A 22852-nucleotide genomic window follows, 5' to 3' on the forward strand; every position below is an offset into this window, starting at 1 on the left:
CCTGGGTGCCATCCGTTTTGTACTCGCTCAACTGATTGCTGCCTTCTCGCTTAACAAACTTTTTAACTCAGCTCAGGGAAGCGGGCATCCAAGTGCTCACAAACTTTAAGGACAAACAGAATAATGTCACTTTTGTTCACTGCATGTTTTCCCACGAGCAAACTCTTTTCGCGTTTGCCTCCGAGCATATGTAAATATGTCTGAAAGTTTTATCCTACCTGAGTCAGTTTGGACTATTTCATCTAGCCGCTCATGTTTTAAACGTTAGGCAGACCTTTTTCTGGGGCACCTGCTCTGCCTTTCTTTTCGCCATGGTAGCCTATAACTGCTGGAGCAGAGCCCGGCAAGAGAGCTAAAGGAAATGTTGTATGTAAACATTCTAACGCACATCCGGCTTGGTTGTCAGATATGTCAGTATGTTAAATGTTTATTACCTAGCCTACATCCGCTTTGATGCTCAGATTTTTAATCCTTAAAAAAAAAAATCGTTTGTGCCGTCTGAAAAATGTGCACTGTCTGAAAAATCTATTGCGCGACCTCTTCGGCTGGCCTGCGCTGTCGCGCGCGCGCGCAGCTTAGAGGGAACATTGATTACAGCCCTCTCAAATTAACTCAATATGAGAAGGACACAAGGTCAAATGCATTTTCATAGTGCTGCAAATTACACAACAAATAAAGATTGAGTGCAAGTGTGTGAGAGTGTGTGTGTGTGTGTTCATTAACGTTTACTTGCACAAAACAGACCACTTAAGTTTCTCAGCAATGCAACATGTTGTAATCTTGTGAAGTCTGGGCAAACCAAACAAACTACAACTCATTATTTACATTACCAATGTAGAACTTCACAATGTCAAACCTGTAGCTCACATAAATCCTTTAACATTTTTCTTTCCATTGAAAAACAGTAAGGCTATGTTTGGGTGTGTGCACATGTGAATGTTTTTTTTTTATGGAAAGAAACATTTCTCAGTTATCTGTAAATGCACCTACCATGATCCACAACAGACAGACAGAACTCCTTACTTTTGACTTATTAAGTTCTCATGAGACTAACCGTACTAGGATTTGTAGAAATAGATGTTGATTTGTAAACATATACTTTAAACTTGTCGTGCAATGTCATTCGTACATTTTGTACGTAAAGTGTTGAATGTATTTGTGGATCATCCAGCACAGGCATTTATTCCAGCTTCTACGGACTAATTATTTAAAAAAACGTTTTTTTTTTTCAAGATCTACACACAAAAAGGCTCCCTTTCCAAACAAGGGCAATGAAGCGACCACTAAGCTGCGGGCTTGTTTTATTTAGGCCGTAGTGTATGAGGCAGCCTTAGCTACAAGCATTGCATTCGGTTGATGAATATAAGGCAACGTCACAGCGAGCAACAACAAACTTCTGACCACAAAGCAGAAATGGATCCTGACAGAAGTCACATACTGGATATTTATGTTTGTAATTTGATGCATATAATAGTGCTGCACTTTTTTAGCCGTCTAATTCGGCTATCTGACTAACAACTGCAGTAGGCCTCTACGTCCTTTAAGGGGTTAAGGTTACTGTTATAAGTCTAAGGTTAGGACTTAAATACGTACTTTTGACATCTAAAGAAATGTGCATTTTTTTTTAAAAGTCCAATTGACATTATAACCAAATTCACTGTACTTTGCTGTATATTTCATCACAGATTTCTACAGGATATTTAGAGATGCCCATCTGCTTTCACAGGGATCTTGCTGGTTTCGGAAAAATATGTGACCAATATTTAGGTGAAAAGCCACACTTACTCATGACATTAAAACAAGATGGCCTCTGTACTCTAATAGTACTGACTGTGGCATCAAAATGTCCATTCAACTGCATTGAGGCTAAGGTTTGAACATGCCAGGCAACACCATATTATGGTAATACAACATTCGGTATGCAGTGCTGAGTAAGCACTAAACTAGATTTACTGGACGTTCCTGGAAGTTTTACAAGTAAAATGTTTTCAAAACCCTTCCTATGATAATCTTACCGAAGGGCATGGCATCGATTTTTTATATATAAAAATATAAATATTATCAAAGCAATCTGACAAAATAGGCCGATGTTCAAACAATATATTCATTCATACTTATCAATAAAGGTAACCAACAAACAAACTCATGTGGTGTAGCTTTCAGTTGCCTAGCAACACAACTGCAAAAGCCAGCAGTTCTTGCTGCATTAAATCCAATTTATGTGTGAGTTTATCACATATGAATTTAACAGACATAATAAAATAAATATGGCTCAACCAATCATATTTCAGAACTGGACATATCCGTTTTATAACAATTTTGACTGACTGCACAGGTTGGATGATTATAAATATATTTATATTAAAAAAAAAAAAAAAAACAGAATTGCCAAGGGCTATTGATCTCTGCCTCCTCTCTCCGTCTACAATTTCAAAAGAGATGAAAGAAATCAATCAACGGCCAAACGGTATACTGAACCCACCGCTTACGCTTCATTCTGGTCCAATATAAAAACGTTAAATCAAGGACCCAACACCTTTTCCAATAATGAGAAGGGGGAGGAACACATTTACTCAGACGGCCATAAGAAGAGCAGGGCATTGTTGCTACCCTGAGTGAAATACTGATAATGGGCTTCTTTTTGGAGTCTCAAGAGACTAAATAATACGGCTAATTGTCCTTGGAGAGGTAAATCACACTGAACTTTGCACGTGCAGACACGGTACATTTTTGGTAGGTTGTTTGGAGGCAAATGTTTCCTACTGACTCCCAATTAGGCGAAGATATTTGATCCCTTCCTTGAGAGAACCCTCCAAAAAGGGTCCACCTCATCACTGTTTAGCTCTTCACATCAAAGACGAGAATAGCTCAATTTTTCTTTGTTGAACAGAGTTTTCTCATAGCTAAAATTCTTTCTGCTCTTAAGGTGCTGTATTTCTTGCATCTAAAATAAAACACAAAGGCTAAAGCCTTTAAATACTTTCTAGCTTGATTTATATAGCAAACACATACTTCTTTATATTCCTAATGCAAAGGCATTGTAGCTGGAAACATGACATGACGTGAATGTGTGTACGTGCTAAATCTGCATATTCTATACAGTGTACATAAAATGCAAGTACGGGTAATGACTTGCAAACATTTCTATACTAAATGGGGCACCATCATTATAACATACCACAAGGCTTAAGGTGATTACAGCATCTCATTTTCAATAATAGCCTCAACATAATTTTTTTTTCTACATCCCAATGATTGCTTTAGAAAATTGTCGGTGGCAATAATACAAATAAATATACATCCCAGAAAAAAAAATCCTATTTTTCTCTTTTTTTTCTTCCATTATCCGGAGTGGTTTGAAAACAGAAAAAAAATATCATGTCTTAAAAATTCCAATCCAAAGGCACTGCAATCTCCATAAAACCTTTTTCAATTTATATGCAAATGTGAATTAAATTTTAATAAAGTGGGGGGGGGGGGGGTAGAGATATTGAAACGAAACGCAGACTTGAATTATACAAAAATAAATCCTGAAAGAGCAGCCTAAAATTAGAAATTCAGGGCAGCATCCGGTCGACCGCTAAGCCCTCGAACACTGCCAGATTAAATTTTTGATGAAAATCAAAATTGCTATGCAGTGGAAGCAGGCTAGACCTGCCCTATTGTGATGCATAGATCCATTAAACTAAAGGGCGACTTCTCTGCCTAACAATGCCTCCACAAACACACACACACACACACATTTATGCATGCACATACACACATGTGCATAGCCACACATGTGCATGCAAACACACATACACACACTATTCATAAATAATACCTTAACCTGCACGTTTTCATTTTTAGAAAGCCTTAACTTTTAGAGACTGGGCGGGGGGTTTCAGCATCTGTTTTCAGCAGCAATTCTTTCGGTTCATAAATAAATTCATGAAACCAACAAAGGTGTAATTTTATATCACCAGAGAAAGAAAGAAAGAGAAAGAAAGAAAAAAGACAGACCACAAAGGCATATTTCTACAGTCAGTCCAACACATTACACACACACACACACACACACACACACACACACACACACACACACACACACACACACACACACACACACACAAACACACAAACACAAACACACACACAGCAGCGAAAACATGCTCAGGGCCAGCATACTCATATCCTTCATAATACAGGATTGACGCCATATCATCAGATCTGAAAATTATGAGCAAAAAAAATCAACCATCCACCACGGACAGAGAGTCTCAGAGAAAGAGAGAAGGGAATAAGATACGCAGGAGGACTAGTGGTGGTGGAGGGGGGTCAAGAAAGAAAAAAAAGAAAGGGGGGGAAACTAAAAAGAAAAAAAAAGAAAGAAATCTTCTGTGAAAGAGACTGTGGCAGAAGGGAGGAAAGTTGGCAAAAAGTTGGTAAAAAGGTTGCACACAAACACAAACACACACACACACACACACACAGCGAGAGGAGGTGTCTCAAGAAGAAGCACATTTTAAAGAGGCCTGAGATAAGAGTGTTATGGTTTCTTATTAAAACACAACAGACATTAGGTAGCTGGAATGACGTCATGCTGTCTTGCCCCCCTCTTTCCCTCCTCCTCCTTCTCTTTCCCGGTTAATAAAACAGGAAATGAAATTTAGGCCTGACTGGAGGCTTCCTTTTCAGTGTTGCGTGAGTGGGAGGCGAGGAGGCCTACCTCTCCGTTGTCCGAGCCTGAGGGAAAGAGTCTGGTCAGAGCTACGCTCAGTCTGCCTCCACCGCCTTTCCCGTGGATCTGGAGTCGGAGAGCAAGATCTAAGAGAGGGAGACAGTTTGATGGGGATAAAATTAGCCATTTAACCTCATGCTACACTAAAACACGGCTGGGAGCGTTGGAAGATTACAGCTGAAATGTACACTCGTGGAAAGTTTCAAGAATTTACGGAGAAGGTGTAAGGGGGGGCGGGGTATGCCTAAACATGGTGTATTCTATGTAAATGGTGTCCTTGGGCTTAAAAACAAATATCCATGGTCAATATCAAAAGTAAAAAAAAGCTGCTGAAGAACATGAAGGCAGTATTTTTAGCTACTCTCTTACTTCAACATGTTTCCCTAGGGAACAGTCCTACAACTTCAGAATCTGTTTCTTTTAGCTTGGGCCTACACCATTCAGTCAATGTCAAGCCTTTAACATAATGATTCAAATTGGTGCCAATTTCACAGTATCCTTTTCTACTGTGGCGATTACACAAAAGGAACTGATCGCCACTCAAATAAACTATACAAATTACACAACTCTATTTCTTCCCCAGTATGGGGTAATTCACAACTGGGGCCTAATTTTGCAACCATGTTACAAACAATGACTATTCTTCTGGAACAGCCGAGAATGCCACACACAGTCAGGCATCTATTTCCAAAGCGGAGCATACTGAATTCCACACTTTTTCACAGACTCAACCATTTTGTGTTTTCTCCTTTAAGGCGGAAACATTTTCCACAGCAGGTCATAAATTTACATTAATGTGTAATTTTTAAAAAAAAAAAAAAACAGGCACACAGGCAATTTTGTATGTTACTGTGGGCAAAAATAAAACATCAGGAGTCGTCTAAATTCAGCGCAGTGTTTATTAAAACAGGAGTCTTCCTGCCTTCCTCGTTTCAACAGAAACGATTTTAACCTAAATGGTTTCTCTCCGATAGCAGGCAATTCCAGTGAATCATTTACTAGGAAGGAAAACAAAATGATGGCAACTTAATGCTAAAAGGAACAGCATAAAAGGAACAGCATAAACTTCTCTTCTTTCTTCTTGCACGAAAAGGTTGCACACGTCTATAAACGATATCTGGCAATACACCTTCATCTTTCATGACAACTTTCAAAATGCCAAGCTGCAGAAATAAACACTTGCAGGCAATATAAATATGTCCTTAAAAAAAAAGAAAAATACATCACACAGCACAATCTTCACCACATATTATGTCTACACCCAGTATTTCTACGTTTTTCACAATCTCTTGCCTCTACATCTCTGCCTATATAAAAATCATTCCAGCTTTGATTTAATTTCCCAATATCTGCAGCAAGTTTGCCAGCAGAAATCTGAACCAGGGGAGGTCAAAGTTCAAATTCATATTCGACTGCGGCAGAGAAAATTTGAAGCCAACCTTTGAAATTCGAGCAGATGGAAAAGGTCACCACAGAAATGACAACAGGCTTTGCCAGATTGGATTGCTGACTGAAAATAAAAATGCAGCCTCCCCCAACGGGAAATTGTTTTGTGTGACTGAAAGACTAATGTAAACAACGGTGAAATCGCCTAGGATTGTTACACGCCCCCCCCCCCCCCCCCCCGCCCCCATCATAAAAACTGCTGATGCCGACAAAAAGGCCCTTCACCGCATATTGGTAGGGCTGTTGTTGGTAGGCATATTGAGTTTGGTCAGTTAATTTTTTGTTTTGAGATTCAGCACAAAAGAGGTTTGCCAGCATGTCATTTTATAAAACGTAGGACTGCATCTGCACATTGTCTTCTTTTTCTCAAAACACACATAAAACACAAGGGGAAGAAAATAAAGCAGACACTCATTGTACTGTTTTTCTAAGGACATTTAGAAGAGTTTGGTAACAAGCCCACATCCTGTGCATGAGCCTAAACTGTATAGGAGTGTCCTTCTTTTTGTAAATTTCCCAATAATGAGGAGCCTAAATGAAATCTAGAATGAGGTAACCAAACAGATTCCACCAGCTTTTCAGAAACATGATGACTGGTGTGTAGAATGCAGCAAGCTATGATCATTTCATCGGGTAGATGAGAGGGTGGGGGGAAAAAATCAATAGCTCCAAAGAGAACAGGATATTAAACACATCATATTCAAATCATCAGGATGACATGCACATCACATCAGAAATATGGTCATTAAATGCATTGTGTACTTTAAAGCCTGACATGAATAAAACTAAATTAATTTAAAAACAAACAAAGCACATTCTTAATGCAGTTATTTGTTTTACCTCCTTCAGCAAAAAAAAAAAAAGAAAAGAAAAAACACCCATATAGCTTGGTGAAGATTTCAACTGATGATGGAATCTTCAACATTGAGACCCTAAAGCAAACTGGCTTATTTCAAAATCATTACAGACGAGATTCTACATTTCATTTCAATTCGACAATCAAATTAATTGTAATTTCTTAATTTCGAAAAAAATCCGCCGACAGGTGGCGCCAAGCTCTAAACTAAAACAAACTAGGAGACATTCTGTACACAATTTGTCCAAAAAAATATAGACGTGTCGAGCAGAAATGTTCAAACTGTACCAGCACTCTTAACAAGTAAACAAATATATCAGGGCTAAAATACCACGGACGAACACCTTGCTGCCTCAAATGCCGAATTAGTCAGAAATTCTGTAAAAATTCTTCAAACATGGCTGCGTGTGGGTTTTGCGTTTTCAGATTCGTCCCTACCCTTCATGTTTTTTTTCCGTCCCGAACATTTCTCTGAACATTCAACTTCATTTCAAAGGCAGTACAAGACAGCATCTGGGAATACACAGAGCACTCGGTGACGTGCCAAACAAACTGCAAATGCCTATTGAAACTTTAACTACAATACTCTTATAAAAATTCAACAGATTAGCTTTCAACACAGGTTTAAACATTTCCCTCGTTACCAACGAAACAGGCTGAATTAATGTTAGCTTGGTGCAAGCTTACCGAACAGAAACAACCCTTTCGACTGATTACGTGAGTGAGTGGCCAGAGGAAATTTCTAAATTGGAGATTTCTAAAAATCAGTCAATCCCAAGTAAGTACCGTGTGTCGTTCCCTCCCAAAATGATGCGGCTCATTCGGGTTGTGTCGCTGGATCCCTCGAAACCTCCTCCTCAAACCTCGGGGTGACGGCGCTGTCGGCAGTGAAGGAGCATTTGGATTTCAAAATTCTCTCAATGAATTTGCCTGCAACCTTGTGTTCTTCCGGAACGTCTCCGGGTGCTTCACTTCAAGCAGGATACACAAAACACGCCTCTCCGGGCACCGTTTCCCTTCTCGCAGGGTGTATGTGGCGGTGTGTCCTGTAAAAAATGCTCATCCGCCATCATGCAAGGGCAGGTTCCCAGTTCGCAGCGCCTGACTAGCTAGCTACAATGCATCAAATAATACACGGAATCTGCTCCGCGGAGGCACACAGGCACGACCGGAAAGTTTCCCAGGAAATAGTGTTCATTTGGTGCTCTGGTCATTGGTTGGCTCCAGGCAAAAAAAAAAAAAAACATATTTAGCAATTCTGTCAGGGAAAAAAAACATGCAAGCCAGAATAGACTTCACCCTGTCTTGTTTCCATCCATATAGGTTAGACTGTAATTGAGTCACGAAAAGAAATAACCACATTTGTGGAAATAAGTTGGCTGACCATCATAACAGTATGTAAAGCTGTTGATTTATTAGTTGAACGACACTTTTCAACTTACAGTTTTGACATAAATTCCAGCTTTTCGCGAATTCATGGGATGGTAGAGGCCCCAACTTAAGCATAGGTAGGCCTAGGTCTGTGACACAGACATATATCTGTGATTTGGGTTACAGTAGGATATGCATTTGGGATATTATCAGTGCTCTTTGTTAAAGAATATTCATTTTCCAAAACCTTCTCCTTCTGTTTCAGTCATTACTCAAATTATATCCAGTGGAACTCTCTAGTGGAGACAGTTGGCCAACAAATTCCGATTTATTTATTTATTAATATTCTCCAGAATAGAAATACAAATTTAGAAGTTCATGCAATGTTTTGTACATTAAAATTCCTTCTACAACATAAAGATACAGTAGCTTATAGGCATACTGCCATGACCTGAGTTTGTAAAAGTGCAAAGAAAAAACAACACTCAACCAAAGTAATAAACTAATTGTAACTGCAGGCACACAGAACTCCCTTGCTGAATGGATTAGTTATGAAAGACTTGGATCACATTTGGATTTGAGATTTAATTACATTAAAATTCACTCTATGGGCAGAAGAAGGTGTAGGTAAAAACTAATGAAATGTGGTTCAAACCCACCTGTTATCGAAACATGTTAACAAACACATATATCCTTGTATCTAAAAGAAAATGTGGTGTGGTTTGTTGATTTGTTTGTGGCTTTTTTATGTTCAGTTATGCAGGGAGACTAGTAAGGCCATGCACTTTTTCTAAGATAGGCCAAACCACCACTTACATGTTCAAAACACTTGTCTCTGTTAGATGAAAGTATATCGCAGGCCCATGTGTTACACAGCCTTTTCTGGGCGGTGCTAGTCAAAGCTGGTGGAAGCCCAGCACAGCTCACTCAACAGTTGGCTGTGAGGTGGATAGAGCAGCATAGCCTACTACAGCCTACTCTATTCGGTATGCTGTATTGTAGCGTTCTATATTGCATTCTGAGTGTTCAAACATACGATTCTGAATTCTGAATGTGATTTTGGATTTTGTACATTTCTTTGGACAGAAGATGTTTGCCAAAATCCTAAACCTGAAATTAAAAATGGTGTCAATGTTTCAGTTTCGGTTTTGCTAAAGGTATTCGACTTCAACAGCCAATTTAATTAACGGTTGTTAGATTCAGTTAAATACATGGATTTTAGTCATATGCAATCACAGCAAGGTCCATTCTGTCAATATGCATCTAAGGCCTCACAGACGGGCGTCAGGCCTGTTCCCCAACCATTTGGACCCTGAGACATCAAATAGCTATTGTCCAGGGTCAGGAAGGAAAGACAGCAGGAGATCAATGGTTGCCAGGACCCCAGACAGACACTTAATTAACTTAGACTTAATTGAGTAAGACCAAATAAGGTAACTTCCTACTTTCATTTATGGACACACCTTTCATTAAAAGGTATTGTTTACATGTTAATTTTGCACTATAAGGGTCACAACCCTCCGTAATGACATCGAAAGAATTCTCTCGTTTACCGCGACTTGCGAGTTGATTGTGTGATGCGTTGGAATAAAGTATTATAAGCTATACATCTTTCCTGAGTTTCCTGACTCTCTGCAACCGAACCTTGGATTAAGGATAACAGAACCAGCCTACTTCTTCACAGTCCTCTCTCCAGTGCCCCTGAAATACCGTGTTATCTGGCTGGGATTTTTATGACTTAAATGCATAGGTTCACCAGACATCTAGAGGATTGTGAGGAGAAATTCAAAGACTCTGCCAAAAAGTGTTTGGGTTTAGAATCATGGACTGTGCCTTTATGCCTAAACATCAAGAATTGTTTCTCTTCCAGCATAACTCTGCATGGTCCTGCGAACACCATAACACCAGCTAATGCTTGACTGTGAACCTGCCCTTGCATGATTAGCAGGGCAGTGATGGATACGATTTTCGTGTCAAAAAGTGAGCGATCATTATAACTGCCACCCTCTATAGGCCACAACATAGCAGCGATGATGTCAAGACTCAAGAGTAAGGGGTATGTTTGGTATGATCATTTATTAGGCATATTCAAACAAAAAGGACTGGATGGCAGGTGTCTTATATGCAAACACAACTTAAAGTGTTAGGGTAGGCAAAGCCATTAACACAGAAAGGAAACTGCACACATTGCATTGAATAAGCGCTAACAGACATGAACCAAAAAAGGGTGAACAAATTCAAACATTAATCACAAAATGAACATTGACAGAAAACACAAAGAATTATGGAACAATCAGCAAATCAGAAATCAGAAAAATCACAATCAGGTAATTACCCGGAACATACAGTGCCACTTGAAAGTATGTGAACCCCTTGAGCACTTCAGAGTTTTCTGTTGTTTTACCATGATTTTTCATTTTTTTGATCACCAATTTTCCATAGATGAAATGTCAGGTTTATGTTTATCATTTTCATGTACTTGTTTAGAGGGAATTGTTTAAGTAGCCAAAAAACTACATGAAACATGGAATTAGTGTATTTTCAAAAGTAAGTGAACCCCCAGCTGCATTGGTAAAGTCAAGCAGTGAAATGAAATCATGGTAAAACAACAGAAAACTCTTAAGTGCTCAAGGGGTTCACATACTTTCAAGTGGCACTGTACATTCCCAATCACACACTACACAGCCCCCATCATGCTGTCAAAATGACATTCTACACAAAGTCTTTGAGGTGCTTTAGGAGTTGTCTCTGACGTGTCGGACACCCCACAGGCGATCGCTGCTGTTTGCTGTGGGGAAACAGGGTTTGGCGGAGTAGCCACAGTCTCACTGCTCCTTTAGGGTCTCCGGGTTGGGTGCCAGCTGGTTTCTGTGGAGCACCACCGGTCTTCTCCGTCTGATGTGACGTGTCAATACATCACATCAGACGGTCTGAGTAACACAGTACCTGGCCTGACCCGCTGGCTTGTCAATTAAGGAGAAATCCCCTTTTTACATTCAAAACAAAACACCCGTACAGTGTCTCAAAGACTTGGCGTGAATTCCTCTCCCCGGCTGGCGATAGGTGTCACAGGCTGAATTCTGGTGAGCCCGCGCCTCTGTCAGTGCGACTGGCCAGCTCCTGCACCTCCTGCTGCAGCTCTTGCAGGTTACCATAGTTATCCATCCTGGGCTCGTCCTGTACCTCGGTTGTGGAGGAGGGCTGAGCACTAAGTCCACCAGGGTCTGGAGTTAACATTCAAACAAAAGGGCTGCCAGCTGCACTTTGTTGACACATGACCTGCTGTCCAGTATTCCCATATGAACAGGGACAGATATAGATTCCAGCCACTTTGCCAGCAGCTGGTGAGAATGGCGAGCTATAGGTTGCCAGAGCGCGGTGAAACCGCTGCACCAAACTGTCACTAAGGGGGTGCAATGGAATACTCAGAGTCTTTTTGATATCCAACCGCCAACAGACCTCACCAAACCCAGCAGCTTTGAAGTTCCACCCCTGGTCGCTGTGCAGCTCCTCAGGTACACCGATACAGCAGAAGATCTCGCTGACAAAGCAGTCAGCAGTATAGCGGCAGCACTCTGATCGGGGAACGCGTATGCCTCTGGCCACTTGGTGAAGTAACCCATAGCCATGAGGAGGAAGCAGTTCCCTTGGTCGGTGGTGGAAAATGTTGAAGACATAGGCAACATCAGAAGATTGTTATGTGTCACCTACTGTTTGCTACATACTTGCTGCCTACCCACATATGCGTGCCTTACACCGTTGTGTGTTGACAATGATGTATCATTCTGATGGTGTGATTCATCACGGGTAGAGAAGATATATGGGGTCCTTTCCAACTTTATTACTAAAACACTGCCTTTGAACACTGTGATTTTTGTATTAAACCTATATTTGCACTGTTTAATTTAGCATTACATTGACTAAACCTATTTGCATTGTTTGATTTTGAACTACATTGTATGTTGATCAATGCAATCCAATAGTAGATAACTTAGGGGAAATAGAGGATTAGCCCTCACATGCAAGTGCACCATAGGGAAGGTTTTAAGCCTCTGGCCAAAAGAATCAAATCATATCTCTGGGAGCCTGAGGTCCGCCCTAGACTTAGGGTGCCTTGTTTAAGTGTACCTACAGTCCACACTGTTCTGATTATACCACTGCTACTTTAGTTTCACTGTCTGATTGTATACCTCACCAAGTGTTTTATCAATCACACAATTTGTGCTTTCGTATCCCTGATTTATGAAAATTTGACCAGCTGGGAGCGCCCCAGTGGCTATGTAATCATTGTCTGTGAGCTCATCTAGGAGTGCCCTAGTGAGGCAATAAGCTATGTAATGGGTATTTCTTAGCATAGGGTGGAATGCACATGATGGTTAAAATAAGTATAATTGTTAGCTTTGCTGCATAGTAAATACATTGTGCTCATCGCTGTATAGTGTATTGATAGTGTGCATCTTACAAATAAAATAAAGAAACTGTTTCGTCTATCTATTAGTCACCAAGGGGTGTTATGTAGTGTTTTAAATTTGTAAACATGGAGCAGTTCAGTGTGTGAAGCAGGAGCGGTGACACCTAGACTAACTGATGTTAGACCAAAAGCCAAAAGTGAAACTAATTCTGATTGGCCAGGGCAGCCATTGCCACACATACCCAAAATTATAGGAGGAGTAGGGGCCTTTAAAACATATTTCTCAGCACACACTTCAGATCTACACATCCAGCATCCTGACTCTTTTTATAACTTAACAGGACCAAAACAGGGCTTGAGGAGCTACCATTTGTGATTGCAGTGATGTATCCACACATCATAGTTGCATTCGAACAACCATGAATGTCAGGAAGATGCTCCTTCTTGGATTGAAGCTCCATGTGCTGAAATTAATTTCTTCTGGGAAATGATTATTTTGACCAGTGGTTGAAAGATACAGAGGAAGGACCACTATTAGTTGGCCCATATTATAAAAAACATCTGGCCCTTGTATATTGCACACCCACAAGCATTTGCACGTTGTGACCCCTTATAACTTTATTTCTTTTTTTAAAAGAATGATAGCCTTGGGGTCTTCCTCTGCTGCTGAAAGCTGAAAAGCTGTCCCTTGCTTCCTTTGAGAGGCAGAACTGTCATGCTCAGTAAAGGCATGAAGGGTTAGTTTGGCATCACTAATACCACTAGCAAACAAAATGCTTTATTTTTCATGAAAGGGTTGTAAATCACATGTACGGTGAAATCGTGTGACAATGAAAATAATCCATTCATACTAATGTAGTTGTGCACTACATGTGATTAGTAGTGGTGCATTACATGTGGTAGAAGTGGTGTTGTAGTGCACTTCATGTAATTAGTAGTGGTGCACTACATGTGATTAGTAGTGGTTTCGTAGTGTAATACAAGTGATTAGTAGTGGTGCAGTACATGTGATTAGTAGTGGTGTTGTAGTGCACTTCATGTGATTAGTAGTGGTGCAGTACATGTGATTAGTAGTGGTGCACTACATGTGATAAGTAGTGGTGTACTACATGTGATTAGTAGTGGTTTCGTAGTGTAATACATGTGATTAGTATTGTAGTAGTGCAGTAGGCCTACATGTGATTAGTAGTGGTTTCGTAGTGTAATACATGTGATTAGTATTGTAGTAGTGCAGTAGGCCTACATGTGATTAGTAGTGGTGCAGTACATGTGATTTGTAGTGGTGCAGTACATGTGATTTGTAGTGGTGCAGTACATGTGATTTGTAGTGGTACATTAAATGTGATAATGGTGCATTACATGCGATTTGTAGTGGTGCACAACATGTGATTTGTAGTGGTGCATTAGGGATAATGAATAGAACGCCGGACATTATCGGGAAAATAAGCCCCGACAGGGTGCTTCACCCTGAAGGGGCTTATTTTCCTGATATTGACCGGCGTTCAATACATTATTATTATGGTATTACACGGCTACTTGCCAAAACGAAAAAATAACTTAACACAGTATGTCTTTTTACAATTTATTTGTTACCATTCGTAGTGTTAAAAGCAGACAAATAGTTCGCCAAAGACGTTGATCTTCAAAAACAGCTGCTCAACTGTCAGCTGAAACTCCATTGAGCTGGGTTGATAAGTTACAGGACTACTTGTGGAGTGCTACGAAAGACGTGAATCCGAGGCAAAAAGGCCACTTCCCTTGACAGCGGTCAATTATGCATAGCAACGGTCAAATGTGGAAAAATAATTGACTACAGAACGTTGGGAAGCCCCATTCAAGTGAATGGAGCATTCTACAGCATTCAGAAGAGCTGTGTAATACATGTGATTAGTAGTGGTGCATTACATGTGATTAGTCGTAGTGCACTACATCAAATCAACTCAAACTTTATTTGTACAGCACATTTCATACAAGGATGTAACAAAACGGACCTCACAGAAGGAAAATTACTGCTCAGTACGGTCAGTTATGGCCAAACTAAGCTGTTTGACTGCTGGAGGGACAGATGCTGGGGGGTGGTGTTGTAGTGCAATATATTGATAATAGTGCACGTAGTGTACAGATGCACGCTATTGTCATCAGATTGTTCATCAGATCCGTCACTGTTCAGACATTGCCATCAAAAAGGAAAATTATTCATCTGTAATTTGCAGTTGCCTTTCTTAGAGCTTATGTTTCATCCTGCATTCTGTCTGTAGTGTTTAATTACATACCATTCATATATTATACCTGACTAAGTGGTATTGCTATACTATAATTTGGTCTTTAAAATTCAGCTAGGACAGTCTGACCTTGCAGATTATGGCCATTGCTATTATTAGACCTCTGCTTATGCCTAGCCCTGTGCCTGGCTTGACTCTTTGTTATGGGTAAAAACATAGAGGTAAAAACAAAAAAACCTTCTCCTCTTACTGAGTTTTCCCTGTACACCACATCTATTCCTCTCTTTTGAGTTTTGTAAGCAGGGAAAACATTTACAGACGTTCACAGTCTTGTCTAGTGACACACAAGGCTTCAGTCGAGGCACAGTGATGCACTTTTAAATGCGCATTCCAATATTCTAGTCCAATACACTTCTTATCACATTCGGCAAATTGCCCTCTAGATGTCCATTCTGTGTGTGCTTAAGGATTTATTTGTTATTATTGATGGGCAGAAGTATGTAGAAGAGTGCACAACCATCTGTATAAGGGAGAGTGGGCAAAACCCCTCAGCCCATACCCATTCTACCTAGCTGCTTAGCTTCCTATCCCTGTGGTGGGTGCTTTTGCTTGACAGTCAGGCTTGGGTTTTCAACCCCTTTGTCCTTATCTCCTTTGCTGCCCAAGGACTTCTGAGACTGAATAGTCAGTCGACTGTCAGCCAGACTGAGAGGAGGAATCATGGCGGGTGGCTGTGCCTGTACAACTCCAATAACCCACACATCGTAGTGTACATCAAGTCTGTGTCGCAGAGTTTGTGATGGTTGGCCAAGAGGGCTCACCTTATTTGAAAAATCCATCAGTATTACCTCAAAGGTGAACTTGAATTTCTCTTTTTGAAAAAGAATAGTAAGCCCTTTAGCTACAAAGATATAGAATATGACTCTGGAAATCTTTAGGATTCTGTGTGTGTGCTTAAAAAAACTTGTTGTACACAGAGGCACAAAACAAAGTTGATTGAACTGATTGGACTGAGCCATACACTATTCCAGCCAATCAACACATTGCTTCAGGAGCACAGAAGGGAGAGGCATCTTTTAATTGGCTATTGAGCTCAAATATAAATAAATAAATGAATAAAACAACCTTCGCCAGAATTGTTGACTGTACCTAAGGCTAAGTGAGATCTCTAAAACTGGAGAACATGAAGGAGACAGCAAGAAAGCTGAAGAGGTCCTTACATCAGGTTCCGTAACATTAAAGGTTCCTCTTCGGATATACACTGAGGAACCCATTTTACATCTAAAACACCCATCTTATTCTTCCTACATCATAAGTAGCAGAGATTATGACTCACTTACGGCTTTTCCTCACTGATGAAATGGTGCTATTGTTGGGATGAAGGCTTGTGAACAGTATGACCCCAGTTTGACCCCTTCAATGCTAGTGCAGTTAGCCTCATAGTGAGTAGGGATGTAGTTTATACAGTCTGTACATAATATAATAGACTTACATATACAAATAGGCATTTTTTAGGCTCAGAACTTGCGTTGGTGTGAGTGGAAAGAAGAAGTCATCTTCTAATCTTCACATTATTATATTATTTATCTAGTACTCATGATGATAAAGATGATTGGCAATCCAAGAACTGTTGACAGTTCATGACAGTGCTTTTGGGTTGGAACAGGCAGCATGTCTGTGAATCATTGTTACAGAATTACAGTTTCCATGAGAACTAGGCCAGAAACTTTATAGTAGTCATGATTTCAAACTCATAATGAATTTGATAATGAACTACATTGTTTTCTGGATATATTTCTCTATGAGCAAAAAAACTAATTGATGAAAATGAAAATAAAAAGTAAATATTGAAAGTTTTATAGTATTTCATCATGATATGGCAGCCTTATAGATGAGTTCTCATAGATCATTAGCAAGTGGTTTGCTCCGTATGCCTTGAATTAAATCCAAACACAGTAGTGGGCCCTAATTTAACTGACAGCCAAATGGCAATGAGGAAAATCTGTTGACCTTTTCTACACACCCAGTCAATTCTTTTATACTTTTCATCTTAAAAGTATGTTTTTCTTACTTTATTGTACTTTATAATAATGAATTAAGTAATTTTAATTAAACTCTATAGTGTCTTTTCATGCTTATGCAAATGTTTCTGTAAGGCATTTCAGAATTGCTGGGCTGTATAGCTTGCCAAAGCCCATATAGATACGTGTGATTACTATTGAATTCAGAGAAATATCTATCCAGGAGACTGTAAGCATTGTGGTAGAGGCTTTTCATGGGGACAAAAGTGTGTGGTGGTTTCATTTAAATATGAAGGAGAGAGAGAATTCTGGGAAAATGTTTTGTTTTACAGAGAATATTAATCCTTAACTATGTACACACAATACACAGAAACACACGCACACATACACACAAACACACACAAACAAACGCACACAAACACAAACACACACACACACACACACACTCTCACACACACACACACACACACACACACACACACACACACACACACACACACACATACATGCAAACACAGAGAGAAAGAGAGAGAGAGAGAGAAAGTGGCTGTCAGATGACAAAATGAGAAAAAGCCAGACATTTCATTAAGGCAGGCACAAATGTTTACAGTAATATAGAATATCTGAGCGAAAGCAGCTACAGCAGCCGCTGATGCATATGTAGCTCTCCTGCCAATGTGCTAATTCTGTAGATGCATATCTCACATCCATTCAAATGAAAAGGGAAAAAACCCACACACGCTCAGGTATGTCTGTTATGTCGGGCAGTCCACGAATGCCTCCCCACGTCTAGGCAAATGGACTGAGAGGACCAGAGTCACACATACACACACACACACACACACACACACACACACACACACACACACACACACACACACACACACACACACACAGCAGTAATAATCACTTCAGATCCCTGTGCCAGCCTCATCACGTCACTGTGAACTGTCAGTCGAAATGCCTACACAGTTAAATCAAGATAACAGCACAGTGTCATTTTAATGTGTTGATGCATTTCACAAAACAGTCATAAATTCATAGAACACCACATTTTTATTTGTTCATTTGTTTGTTTTTGGTTTGGTTTTTGTTAGAAATATTTCTGCTGTCACCAAAATAGCAGCAAACTTTGACTGTCAACAATGTAAAATATGAACTGAAAAATAAGTAGAAAACTAAGAGCTTATTTTTCACTTGAAGAAAATAAGTAATTTTCACCACATGTTTCTTCCCATAAGTATGCATACTGACAGAAAGGTTTTCATATTTTGTTAAAATAATGCAAGAAGGGAAGCTCTACCATTAATGTGATTACTGCACAGGGACAGTGCATGGCAATTCCTATTAAGTTGCGGATAGTCTGTGTTTCCAGTTTTCACAACTAGAGGTCTCTTATTTGATGAGCAATCTGTAAGCGCCAACACTTGTCACAACCTTAGCTGCACGCTCCTCTGTTTCTGTTCCTGCTCTTGTTCCATATGCTACTCCAGCCCGTTCATCCTCTCCTGTGTTTAATATTTCCCTCACTACTTAGATTTTCCTCGATGTTTGGTTTCCTCGATGTTTCCTTTCCTCGATGTTTGGTTCACCTGTAGGCAATGTGTTCATTAGGTTTAGTTCTCCCCTTTAGCCATTGTGTTAATTAGTTTAGTTCTCACCTGTAGCCAATGTATTAATTAAGCTCCTATGTAAGCCTTGGACTTTTCCTTTGTCTTTGTGTGTAATTGTTTGTGAACAGTAAGACATGCTGTGTTCTCCAGTCCTGTGAACTTTGCCTTGTTTGCCCATATTGGCACTTTGATTTATTTAAGTAAAACACGCCTTGAGCGTTTGCATCCTAATTCTTGTTTCAAGTCTCCAGTTTGTGACAGAATTACACACCAAAGCATGGATGCAACCGAGGCAGAAGGATTTCGTGAAGCCATCACCGCTCAGGGTCAGTTACTAGGCCAACAAAGTGACCAACTAAACCAGATGACTACTACCATCCAGGAGTTGTCTGCTCGCCCACCACCTCCACCTCAGCCTGCACCTCAGCGAGATTGTTCCCTGGTGAAACCTGAGAGGTTTGATGGAAACCCAAATGCCTGTAGAGGTTTCATACTTCAGTGCTCATTGCACATGGCTCAGAATCCAGGGAATTAATGGTGTTTTGAGCCCTCAACTTCGACTGCCAGGCAGCGGCTGCCTGGAAGGTGGTTCCGCCCCCAAAACTCTTATCCAATCAATGTGCTTCCACCTCCAAACCTCTGGTTCCGCCCCCAAACCTCTGGTCCAATCCAAACACTTGGAGCCCAAATTCAAACTTTCTGTATAGTGCTCTCATCATTCCAGCTCCAACTTCATTCCACCTCTCAGCAACAAGTGAAAGCTCCAACTTTACAAAGGTATGTAGCTAATATATTTCTATTTTAAACATGAAATGGCTAATTGTGTTTGCTTTAGGGCTGTACATGTAAGATGGGCCAGCTAATGTTATGTTTAGCATGCAATATGTTAACCATATTTAAAGATAGATTGTGCTAATCTTAGCTGTGGTAATGTCATTTCAACCTGCTAGCTAGCTAAATCTGGTTAAAACAGTAACAGTAAGCCTACAAAGTAAGATTTATTACGTAAGGGATAATGTATTGTCCGGAGGTCATTCTACAAAAATAATTCCCGACGGGGCGAACAACACCCCGACGCGCAGCGTTACTTGCCAAAAACGATAGAAGACATTCCTCCAACATACCTCTTTTTAATGATTTAGTTGCCGTTTCATGAGTCCCGTTTAGAAATAAATAGTTCTTCAAGTAAATAGAACTTTGAAGTTTCAGGTGTTGCATAGCAACCCATTACTTGCTGACTTCAAATTACTGTCTACTGTTGCGTTAAAAGGACTGGACTTCTGGCGGAATGATATGAAAGATGTGAATTAGAAGTACAAAACCCGTTGCCAATGACAGCGGTGATTATCTTTCGCAGCGGTCTGTTAGCAGGAATTAATGTGACCTATGACGTAGGGATGGCCCATTCAAATCAACGGTACTTTTTGGAACATTCTGAAGAGCCGTATAATAATGTAGATTAATCACTGTATAAAATTGGCCGGCTAATTTTATCTTTACCATGCAATATGTTAACATAAAGATAGATTATGCTAATCTTAGCTGTGGTAATTAAATTTCAACCTGCTAGCTAGCTAAATCTAATTTTAGCTGGGGTAATGTTATTTCAACCTGCTAGCTAGCTAAATCTGGTTAAAACATTAGGTAACAGTAAGCCTATAAAGTAAGATTAATTACTGTAGATATGTATTTAAGTAATTAATTACTGTAGATATGTATTTTAGTGATTGTTAATGGTTAGTGGTTATCTTTCAAATGACATTGAGACTGGTTGAATTCCAGGCTGCTTATTAACACTGGGTAACTCTCAGGCAGCCAATTGGCTTTGGGTGCCTGTGAGGCACTCGATGTTGAGACAGGTTGACTTCCAGGCTGCTTTGGAATAAGGGTAACTCTCAGGCAGCCAATTGGCTTTGGGTGCCTGTGAGGAACTCGCAGCCGGAAGCTGTTCCCGAGAGAGAGGAGGTATTCGGCTGTGGAGCTAGAGTGTCTAGCGATCAAGTGGGCCCTCGACTCTCTGCGCTACTACCTCCTGGGGAGATCGTTCCAGTTGGAGACCGACCACCGAGCTCTACAGTGGCTGGAGAAGATGCGGGACACCAACTCCCGTATCACCAGATGGTACCTGTCCCTCCAGCCATACAGCTTCACGGTTACATACCGCCCTGGGGCTTCAAACAGGGTGGCAGATTTTCTTTCCCGCATCCCGGAGGAGGAGGGGGAAGGAGTGTGAAGGCACAAGGAACCCTGTTCTTCTCTGGGACGACAACCATCGTCTGTAGGGGAGGGGGGAAGTGTAACGGTGCGGCTGCCCGTTACCGCTAGCAAGATGCATGACATTACAAACGGAGTCAACAGCACGGAGTACAGACACAACTTTTATTTGCACACGAACAGTACATAACAATCATACATCACCGGACTGCACCTAACACACAAACACTGAAACATACCATAACTTTAGAGCCATCCATGCAACAGGTTGCAAGTAGAGCGAAACACTTGCGAAGCACGTACCGTGGCCTGACTGGTGACTTCCTGCTTCCGGACTAAGGAAAGACCCGACGGCAAGTCAGGAGGGACTTTTGAACTTTGGGAGTGTGGGGCGTCAAAGATGGATATGCCAAGTTGGTGGGATGAGAGGGGTGTTTGTGGTGTATGTTTGAAGATGATTTATATAACGTGCCAGGGGATTGTATACGATTATTGTTAGTGTGTAAACCTGTTAATTAATATGGTGAGTGTGCTTAGTTGAAGTTGTTTGTAATAGGTATTGTTTGATAGATAATTGATTTAAGAGTAAGGTAATGGGTTAGGCCAGGAGAGTCAAATACCGTGGCAGAGCAGGATTGCCTCAGATGCGGTAGAGGAGGGTAACTGAGAACACATCCAAGTGATTGAACCCAGATTGAAGAACGATAGAAAAACAGTTTTGTTAATTATTGGTTATTTGAAGTTTCATTGCCTTTTTAGTGAAATTCAGTTAACTGTTGAGCATTATTGCTTGGAGTTTGTTTTTTTCTTTGTTTTGTTTTTCTTACATTTTTCTCCATTCTGGCTTGTTGGCCTGCTGCCAGTGGTCATTAAAATATAATATTATTTTTCCTACATCCGTGAGACACTGCCTCCTTGTTTTTCCACCGCCGCAAGGCCAGCCTGGCTACAGGTGACAAAGTCTCATAGTGTTTTTTGGCAAGTTATACACCGCTAGAACTAGAAAAATCACGATAGCTGTGCAGGGGTGGTAGCAAAATCACTTTTTTTCAGCTCATGAAGTTACTAACCCCCTAAGATAAATTCCGTTTTTGAGATCTGGTGTATATCTGGTCTAGGCTCATGATAGGGATATTGTCAATATTCTATAATATGGTGCTTTGTATCATTGGAAAGGGGACCTTTTAGGCTTTCATTTAAGCCCAGGACTGAATCTGTCCGACAAACACAGAGGTCACATGACGTCTTTAAACCAGAAATAACACACATTTTATCACAATTTCCGCCTAAACTGTATGCTTTCTTTTATCTCTGGGGCATGAAGGAACATCAGGGACACAAAACTCAACAACTTCAATACTCAAGGCACTCTGATGATTCAGAAAATGTATAATATACCCATACTATCATTTGTGAGAGCCTTAAATTACACTTGTGCAGCCAGCACAAGTCTTCAAAATAGAATGGAGCCAATAGAATGGACAAATAGGATGGGGCCCTATTCGTTGTAAAAGTCAATAAAGAAACAGGTTGTGAAGTGAATATATTTAATCAAAGACTGGTTTGTATGTTGATATCCATTTTTTTAATTATCTAATCATCACCATTTTCCATGTTGTCCTTGTCTTCATCTGAACTTTCTACACAGGTCGCCTGGTTTTCACAGTCTGTCAGTTTACACATGTCTGTGCACCTGAGGCCATTTGCAAGACACATACATCGTGGGAGTGAACACTTTTTTGTGCAGTTGCAGGCGAGTAGATCCAGCACAGCTTCAGGTGCTGGCTGGCCTTCCATCCAGTGCAGCACCAACTGTTCACCTTCCTCCTCTGTCTCCATCTTCCATCTTCTGCCAACAGGGCTTGGCACTTGTGGGTCCTTTTCTAAACATCTTCTCCAAATACCAGCCTGATAGTTAGCTCGCAGTGTGTGTTGCCTCAAGCTATCCTTGACTCAAGCGATGACTCTCGATTTCACC

At 40.5% G+C, this 22852-nt stretch overlaps 1 protein-coding gene across 1 annotated transcript in view; it reads right to left on the reverse strand.

Annotated features, from left to right (window-relative positions):
• The window catches only part of znf618 (zinc finger protein 618), a gene marked incomplete at its 3' end in the record, with an annotated part of 28894 nt that extends 20931 nt beyond the window's left edge, over nucleotides 1–7963 (reverse strand). The window contains exons 1-2 of the mRNA XM_080846917.1: nucleotides 7809–7963; nucleotides 4709–4806 (exon numbers count right to left, since the gene is read on the reverse strand). The remainder of the gene's footprint in view (nucleotides 1–4708; nucleotides 4807–7808) is intronic.
• Between the last annotated feature and the right edge of the window lie 14889 nt (nucleotides 7964–22852).

This window comes from Sprattus sprattus, assembly GCF_963457725.1.
Source record: "Sprattus sprattus genome assembly, chromosome: 11".
Classification (NCBI taxonomy): Eukaryota; Metazoa; Chordata; class Actinopteri; order Clupeiformes; family Clupeidae; genus Sprattus; species Sprattus sprattus.